The sequence below is a fragment of the Schistocerca gregaria genome, chromosome 6 (assembly GCF_023897955.1).
Source record: "Schistocerca gregaria isolate iqSchGreg1 chromosome 6, iqSchGreg1.2, whole genome shotgun sequence".
NCBI classification, from domain to species: Eukaryota; Metazoa; Arthropoda; class Insecta; order Orthoptera; family Acrididae; genus Schistocerca; species Schistocerca gregaria.
Window position 1 is genome coordinate 390,882,528 of NC_064925.1, and position 9,964 is coordinate 390,892,491.

Consider the following 9,964-nt stretch of genomic DNA (forward strand, 5'->3'; position numbering starts at 1 on the left):
AAGAACAGATGGACTTATGCCACCATATGTTGTTGATTTTATAATGTTTGGTACCATGTTGCCATACATTACAACTTCGTATTGTTAGGTGGATACCATTGCCACATGTATGTAATTACACATTCTTATTTTTCTTTATGCAAAATTTGTGTAATTTTTTTGGGGCTGACTGCTTCCAGGCCACCTGATGATGACAAAATGTTGAAATTGCAAACAAGTTGTATAAATAATAAGGATTTTTAATAAAGCCTATGAGGAATGATAACTTTCAGTAACTAACTTCAGCATCACAGAACCACTTAACTTTCACCATCAATCAACAAAGTTAATAGGTGATTTTAACTGCCACTGTACATCATGAGTCTATAAGGAAAGCATAAAAATGGTGAAGAACTGTAAGACTGGGTTGGAAATATGAGATTAGTGTTAATCCATGACACAAAAATGCCATCATCCTTCAACAGTGGAAGATGGCGTAATAAAATTAATCCAGATACCATTTCTGTCAATGAACACATTACAAAGCAAGTAAAGAAGACTGTTGCAGAGCCACTTCCGTGGAAACATCAACCTATTATTTGTTCTGTTGACAGTTGTGAAACCAAGGACTATCCCGTTCAAAACACAATTTAACTCGAAGAAAGCACAGTGGAAGAATTTCAGATCATAACTTTATATGGAAGTCCTAACACTCAACCCATCTCCAGATATGTATGACCAATTTGTTAAATCAGTGCAAGTCATCTCAAGTAAATATATTCCACCATGATGCAGAATGAACCACATCCAAGAATTCGTTGAAATTCTAAGTTTCTCTTTGTGAGATACAAACAATTATTTGGCAACGACCTATTCTCTGAGGAAGCAACTCAAACAGGTGAAGACTTCTGCTTATCACCTCCAAGAATTAAAAAGAATCAAATCTAGATATGAAACAGAATAGCCAAAAAGCATCGAAATTATTGGAGAACCTGAACAGTGACCCAGCCATCGATGCTCCTGATCTCTCGAAGGTAATTTCCTGCACAAATTGCCCATCAATTACTTCTGAATGATATAACTAAAGGAAGATCATAAAACTCCAAACTCCTGGGACACACTGATGAGAAAGACTAACCCTGCACTCCTTTCACCTGGAAAGAACAGGATGCTGTTTTCAAGCCTATGAATAACAATAAAACTGCAGACCTAGATGATACACTATGAACAGAACAAATTAAAATGTTTAGATCTGCTACAAAGCAGTAGAAACAAAATTTTACCAACACCTGTATTTTAAAATTGCAGATTAACACAGTTTAGCACAAAGCTAAAGTAGCAGCACTTCTAAATCCTATGAAAGAGCCGAGCCAACAGACCCAAAAAGATTCTGTCACATTTCACTTCTCTGCCATTTCTATAATGTATTGGAAAGAATGATTCTAATCAGATATTAGTGTGTGTGTGTGTGTGTGTGTCAACAAAAGCCTCATACGAGAGCAGTCAGACTTTCTCCCAGAAAGGTCTTGCTGCTGACAGATCCACCACATTAATAATGGGTAAGCAAGAGTTTAAGTTACAGATGTGACTCTCATTGATCTTACAGCAGCTTATGATACAGTCAGCTACAAAAAGCCAGTTAAAAAAGTGTACTCAATAGTAAAGCATTACTCCTTAGGATACTTCACCCAATGTTTGCTGCAAAATAGGACACAGGCATCAGCAAACAAAACAAGAAAAGTCTATGGAGGAGGTCTACTGTCCCTGCTGTTATGTAACATCTACACAAATGACCAACCTATTAGCTGTGGAACTAAAGAATTTATTTATGCTGAAGATACAGTCATTGCTCTCCAAGTTAAAAACTTTGAGAAGGTAGAGATGAAACTGACAAGAACTCTCAAAAGCGTGGCAAGTACTATGATGATAACAATCTGGATGTATGTTCTGGAAAGATGCAAGTTAGTGTATTTCATCTAAGAAATAGGGAAGCCAAAAGGAAACTGAAGGTCACTTGGAGAAGAGAACAGATATTCCACTTCAGTACTCCCAAATTCTCTGTAGTACTCCCTTGCATTCAAAGCTGACTGCAAAGAAACAAACAGGAACAACATCATCCACAAAGTTACAGGATCCACCTGAGGCTGAACATATGCCCTGGAATATGCTTCTCTGCAGCAGATTATTCTGCACCAGTTTGGCAAATTTTGTACTTATCAAACAGGCTGATACAGCTATGAAGGGGACTAAATTCATTGTGATGGTCTATGACCAACTGGTGTCAGAAACTATAATAAATTACAGATATACAACCAACTGGTACTCACAGGAAAGCACCTTCAAAAATAGGGAAGAAGAAATAGGAAAATGATCCTAGAAATCCCTTATCTGGACACGGGCCTCAACAATCAAGACTCAGATCAGGAAAGAGCCTCATTCAGGCAACTACAGCAATTCCTTCATTTCCCAGAACCCACCACATGGAATTTCAGTGAGATCCTCTGCCTAAAGGACACCAAATGAATGCCAAAGACAAACCTGCTTTGAGTGACATGGAAGTCACTAAACAGATTGACCATTGGGGTGTCATGATGCAAAGTCAATCTCAGCAAATGGGAACTCAGTTATTATGACGAAATTTTCCCATGTGGTAGTGACCTGCAGGACCTACAATATCTGCTAGCTGGCAGGAACATGTCAGACACAGTTACTACAAGTGATCTTGCAGCAGCAAACAAAGAGGCACTCAAAACTGCTAAATACTGGGCTCTCCACCGAATATGAACTGAATTATCTTGCTGCTTCTTTGTTTTTTTGTCTTTCTACCTGCATTTTACTGAATTTTCTTTGTAATTGCTTGTGTCTATAATTAATCTACATGAATGTTATTAGTGCCCTATCAGTATTGTAATAAATTCATGACCTGGACACACAAAATAAGTACATAAATGTAGAGATGTGCTTTCATCAATAATATATAATTTAAAATGAGGATTCTAGCCAAAAAATGTATTTGTTAAGGAAAATGGCAATTGTTAATAACACTGTGATCTATGATGTGAGCTAAGTACTCATCAACAGTCCTATGCCTGAATATTAAAAAGCCAAAACAGGGTATTGCACGGCATCCATACCCAGGGTCCTGGTGAAGACTATATTAACGATAGTGGCAGAGGAGGAGACTATGACCCTGCTTTCTAGAGATTAATGAAGAGAAGTACACTGACTTGAGGTAGAGTGGAAACTAAAAGGCTAAAAGGGATAACCTGAAAAATGAATCTTCAGAAGAGAGGAGGCCTTGAGATTCAGCTTCTGAACAAATGAAATTGTCCAGCTTTCTCTTCTGCAATGATATTAATGGCTACAGAAGCATTTTAAAAGCATTACCTTTCCAAAAATACAGCTATTTTCGCCCAGACAGGTCAACATAAGCGTTTGGGGACATGAAATGAAGAAAAATAAGCAGTTTGTTGCAAAAATTGTAAAACATATAAACGAAATCTCAAGGGAAGCAACAACATTGCTTCATGACTACACGAGGATAATGAACACTGATAATGCTCCTTGGGGAGGGGAGAGGGGGGGGGGGGGGGGGGGGGGGAGTGCGGCAATAAGTATAATACGTGTAAAATGCAAGAGAGGATACCACTTTAGCTGTGTTAACGAATATGCCAAGCAGAAGAGCTGGATGTGCGATAAATGTGATGATGATGAATTAGGATTAAATCTTAGAAACGAAAACTGTGCAAATTAAGTAATCAATGTGCTACTGAATGAGATTATGGAACTGAAACGTAAATATAACACAATGCTACAGCAAAAAACTGTGTGTGAACATAATCTGCAAAATAAGTGTATAAAACAGAGCGGTACAGTGTCCACTGCATCTACTGAAAGTACTACCTGCGGTGGTACTGTGGAAGATGAACTGTGTAAGAAGTGTATCAAAACAGTGAAAACTGGTGTTACTTGTAACCAATGCAATAAAAGGTTTCATTTTCAATGTGGCAAACTAGATCATTTAGTGAGGGTGGACAAAAAACTGGCTCTGGACTGGATATATGAAGAGTTTAAATCTAAATTTTCACCATATCAGATTAGTAGCAGAGGAGAAACAGCTGATGAGTGCCACAGATTGTCTGCAGATAGAGATGGGTCACTTTCAGACAGCAAGAAGGATAACAGCAGACATGCAAGAAATTTATTCATCAGTTATTCTCAAGACAGTGTAGTCAAAAGTGTTCACTCATCACAGCCGAAATACAGTTTGCCAAAGAAAATGCACAAGCTAGCAGAACAAGCCAGTCTTGCTCCTTCACCAGTGTTACCTAATTCTCCACTCCAAGATTCAGGCGGCAAAAAGTCTGCCAGAACAGACAGAACACACATAAGTAGGAATCCAATAAAGTTCCAACTGAAATATTAAAAAGTGGAGAAAATCATCATAATTTATGCGGATAGCCATGGAAAAATACTCTCAGTTTCACTTAGTGAAAACATAAACTTTGATTATTCTGTGTTTGCTAAGGTCAACCTGGTGCTCCATTTAAGTCTGTTGTTGAAAACTTAACCACTGAAACAAAGATGACTGTATTGTGATCATAGGGGGCGCCAATGAGAAATACGAAAATGAAAGCAAATCCACACTGCAAAATTACAGGAAGTTACTGGCCCAATTGCACCACACTAATGTTGTGATAACTAACATACCGGTTGGTTGGTTTGGGGAAGGAGACCAGACAGCGTGGTCATCGGTCTCACCGGATTAGGGAAGGATGGGGAAGGAAGTCGGCCGTGCCCTTTCAGAGGAACCATCCCGGCATTAGCCTGGAGTGATTTAGGGAAATCACGGAAAACCTAAATCAGGATGGCTGGACGCGGGATTGAACCGTCATCCTCCCGAATGTGGGTCCAGTGTCTAACCACTGCGCCACCTCGCTCGGTTAACATACCGGTACAGTATGATCTTCCAGAGTGGACTTGTGTAAATAGGTAAATAGAGGCTCACAATACAGTGTCACAGAAATTATGTAAAACATTCAGCTGTGTACACTTGGTAGATGCCAGCAAACTGAAAGTGATGAACACACACAGAAGGGACTTCACATGAACATGAAAGGTAAATTCAGATTAGTGAACAAAACATGAAACATAAATTGAGATTAGTGAACAAAATAAAAAGTCTCTGTGCCCTGTTTTGCAAGAAGAAGGAACCAATCGCCCTACATTACAATCACGACACTTTTTTAGAGAAGAGAAACACTACAGCATAGTTTCAGCAACAAAAACAACAATAAACAATAAGGTGACATCTACAAATAGGTATTCATCTGTGTCAAAAGAAAATAATGCAGAACAACTAGAACTGACAAAAAGAGTAAGTGCACTGAATAAGTCTGAAGTAGACTTATTAACAGCTTGCAATGAAAAAGCCTAATGTTCCTTCATATAAATGTACAGTCCCTAAAAATTAACTTCTAGAACTCCAATACTGGCTGCAAAAGTTAAACTGTAGCATTCTCATGATAAATGAACACTGATTATCATGTAGAGACCTAGAGTTAAGTGTACCAAGTGGCTATGAATTAGTTACAGGCTACAGCAGGACAAATATGAAACAGGGTCTTGTGTCTATCTATATTAATAAAACTCTAAAACAAAACTATGAAATTATAGATGTAAGTGTACACCTAGCTTTGAAGCTGCAGCCATACTGTTGCCAAAATTGGAAACTATAGCAGTGTCTGTATGCCGCCCTCCCAATCACAATGATGATTTGTTTATAGAAAGTCTTCAGAAGCTTATGTTACTTAAGTATAAAAAACTACAGAGTTTTAATATTTGGTGACATTAATATAGACATTAGGATTAGGAGTAGAAATGTAAACAATTAACTCAATACACTAAGGTCACTAAATTTTTACTGTATAAATGACAAGCTCACCAGACTGAATGTATGTTTGGATAATGTTATCTGTAATTTTTACATGAGCAGATATCAACTCAATACAATCAAATTAGGTATTTCTGACCACAAAGGATTGTGGCTCAGAAATCCCCTAGATCATGAAAAAGATAATTGCCAGGAAAGAATGATCAAACCTATTAATGAACAGAAGCTAAACAATTTAAAATCTAAATTAACATTCATAGACTGGAATGAAATACTTACTCATGATATGGATGTTAATGAGTCAGCCAAAAGACTTTTAGAAGTGGTAACAGGAAGTTTAAACACTGGTACACACCACAACTGAATAACTTAAAAATTTGATAGATCATAACACAATAAGGTGGATAGAGATAAATACTAGACCACAAAAAAGCACTACAGAACTGCAACCAAGACAGCAAAATGCAAAGCCAATGATGGACACAGTCTTAACTCTTCAAATAAACGTAAAGTGGCATGAGAAGTTATCAAAACTGGAATAAATTGTAAAAAGAAAGATAGCAGCATTCCAACTCCTCCTGATACACTAAATAAATACTTTGCCAATCCTATACCAGAAACTGACAGCAAGGTCGAAGCAGTGCTGCCACCATTACACAATAAACCAACTGAATGTTTTGAATGAAGTCATGTAACTTGCCAACATGTCATTGAAGCAATAGCTAAACTCAGTAGTCTCAGAACAGAAGATTACTATGGCTCTTCTAACTTTCTTATTAAACAAATAAGAAAAGAGATAACAACAAAATTAATAGACAAAATATTAACAGAGGGAGTGTAACCGGAATGTCTAAAAATATCCATCATCAAGCCAGTCCATAAGAAAGGTAGCACTTCATCACCTGAAAATTACCAACCAAATCAGTAGTCCCAATTATTTCCAAAATAACACATCACTGTATGTACCAGTACATGAATCAATATTATAATAAGCTAATCTGTCCTGCACAGTATGGCTTTAGATCTACCCTTTCCCCTGTGAAAGCAGTTGACAGCATAATAACAAAAGTACACTCCTGGAAATGGAAAAAAGAACACATTGACACCGGTGTGTCACACCCACCATACTTGCTCCGGACACTGCGAGAGGGCTGTACAAGCAATGATCACATGCACGGCACAGCGGACACACCAGGAACCGCGGTGTTGGCCGTCGAATGGCACTAGCTGCGCAGCATTTGTGCACCGCCGCCGTCAGTGTCAGCCAGTTTGCCGTGGCATACGGAGCTCCATTGCAGTCTTCAACACTGGTAGCATGCCGCGACAGCGTGGACGTGAACCGTATGTGCAGTTGACGGACTTTGAGCGAGGGCGTATAGTGGGCATGCAGGAGGCCGGGTGGACGTACCGCCGAATTGCTCAACACATGGGGCGTGAGGTCTCCACAGTACATCGATGTTGTCGCCAGTGGTCGGCGGAAGGTGCACGTGCCCATCGACCTGGGACCGGACCACAGCGATGCACGGATGCACGCCAAGACCGTAGGATCCTACGCAGTGCCATAGGGGACCGCACCGCCACTTTCCAGCAAATTAGGGACACTGTTGCTCCTGGGGTATCGGCGAGGACCATTCGCAACCGTCTCCATGAAGCTGGGCTATGGTCCCGCACACCGTTAGACCGTCTTCCGCTCACGCCCCAACATCGTGCAGCCCGCCTCCAGTGGTGTCGCGACAGGCGTGAATGGAGGGACGAATGGAGACGTGTCATCTTCAGCGATGACAGTCGCTTCTGCCTTGGTGCCAATGATGGTCGTATGCGTGTTCGGCGCCGTGCAGGTGAGCGCCACAATCAGGACTGCATACGACCGAGGCACACAGGGCCAACACCCGGCATCATGGTGTGGGGAGCGATCTCCTACACTGGCCGTACACCTCTGGTGATCGTCGAGGGGACACTGAATAGTGCACGGTACATCCAAACCGTCATGGAACCCATCATTCTACCATTCCTAGACCGGCAAGGGAACTTGCTGTTCCAACAGGACAATGCATGTCCGCATGTATCCCGTGCCACCCAACGTGCTCTAGAAGGTGTAAGTCAACTACCCTGGCCAGCAAGATCTCCGGATGTGTCCCCCATTGAGCATGTTTGGGACTGGATGAAGCGTCGTCTCACGCGGTCTGCACGTCCAGCACGAACGCTGGTCCAACTGAGGCGCCAGGTGGAAATGGCATGGCAAGCCGTTCCACAGGACTACATCCAGCATCTCTACGATCGTCTCCATGGGAGAATAACAGCCTGCATTGCTGCAAAAGGTGGATATACACTGTACTAGTGCCGACATTGTGCATGCTCTGTTGCCTGTGTCTATGTGCCTGTGGTTCTGTCAGTGTGATCATGTGATGTATCTGACCCCAGGAATGTGTCAATAAAGTTTCCCCTTCCAGGGACAATGAATTCACGCCATTCTTATTTCAATTTCCAGGAGTGTATATGACTGTTTCGAAACAAAGCCAGTAAGCTGTGTGACAATACTGGACTTAAAGAAAGCCTTTGATAAGTATCCCATGTTATCCTAATAAGAAAGTTACAGTACTATGGAACTGGAGAAAGGCACTCCTCCTACTGCAGTCATACCTAAGTAATAGAAAACAGTTAGTGTGTGTGAATAATTAAAAATTAGATACTTTACCTGTTAAAGAAAAAGAAAAAGAAGCAAAAAAAAAAAAGGGCTGGAGTGCCACAGGTTACCGTTCTTGGGCCCTTCCTGTTCATTATACAGGGTGATTCAAAAAGAATACCACAACTTTAGGAATTTAAAACTCTGCAGCGACAAAAGGCAGAGCTAAGCACTATCTGTCGGCGAATTAAGGGAGCTATAAAGTTTCATTTAGTTGTACATTTGTTCACTTGAGGCGCTGTTGACTAGGCGTCAGAGTCAATTGACGCTAAGATGGCGACCGCTCAACAGAAAGCTTTTTGTGTTATTGAGTACAGCAGAAGTGAATCGACGACAGTTTTTCAGCATGCATTTCGAACGAAGTATGGTGTTAAAACTCCTGATAAGTGGTGTATTAAACGTTGGTATAAACAGTTTACAGAGAATGGGTGTTTGTGCAAAGGGAAAAGTTCTAGACAGCCGAGAACGAGTGATGAAAATGTAGCACGCATCCAGCAAGCATTTGTTCGCAGCCCAGGAAAATCGACTCGCAGAGCTAGCAGAGAGCTGCAAATTCCACAATCAACTGTATGGAGAGTCCTACGAAAAAGGTTAGTTATGAAACCTTATCGTCTGAAATTGGTTCAAGCACTGTCTGCAGCTGATAAGATTAAAAGAATCGATTTCTGTGATTTTATGCTTGCTCAAATGGAAACAGATGAATCTTTCGTTTCAAAGATTGTGTTTAGTGATGAAGCAACTTTCCACACTAACGGGAAAGTCAACCGTCAACAATGTCTGTATATGAGGCACTGAGAATCCGTGGGAAACAACTCAGTATGAACGTGACTCGCCTAAGGTGAACGTTTTCTGTGCCATTTCAGCCAATAAAGTTTTTGGTCCCTTTTTCTTTGAAGGTGCTACTGTAACTGGACTACAGTATCTGGAGATGTTAGAGAATTGGCTGTTCCCTCAGCTCGAACAAGAAGCACAACAATTCATATTTCAGCAGGATGGCATTGGCACTTATCTGTCCGTAACTACCTGAACGTCAACTACCCGAGGCGATGGATCGGCCGCCAGGCAGCCCGTGACAGAGCACTTCATCACTGATCTTACCCCCTGCGATTTTTTCTTATGGGGGTATGTTAAGGATATGGTGTTTCAGCCACCTCTCCCAGCCACCATTGATGATTTGAAACGAGAAATAACAGCAGCTATCCAAACTGTTACGCCTGATATGCTACAAAGAGTGTGGAACGAGTTGGAGTATCGGGTTGATATTGCTCGAGTGTCTGGAGGGGGCCATATTAAACATCTCTGAACTTGTTTTTGAGTGAAAAGAAAAACCTTTTTAAATACTCTTTGTAATGATGTATAACAGAAGATTATATTATGTTTCTTTCATTATTAAAAACAAAGATTCCAAG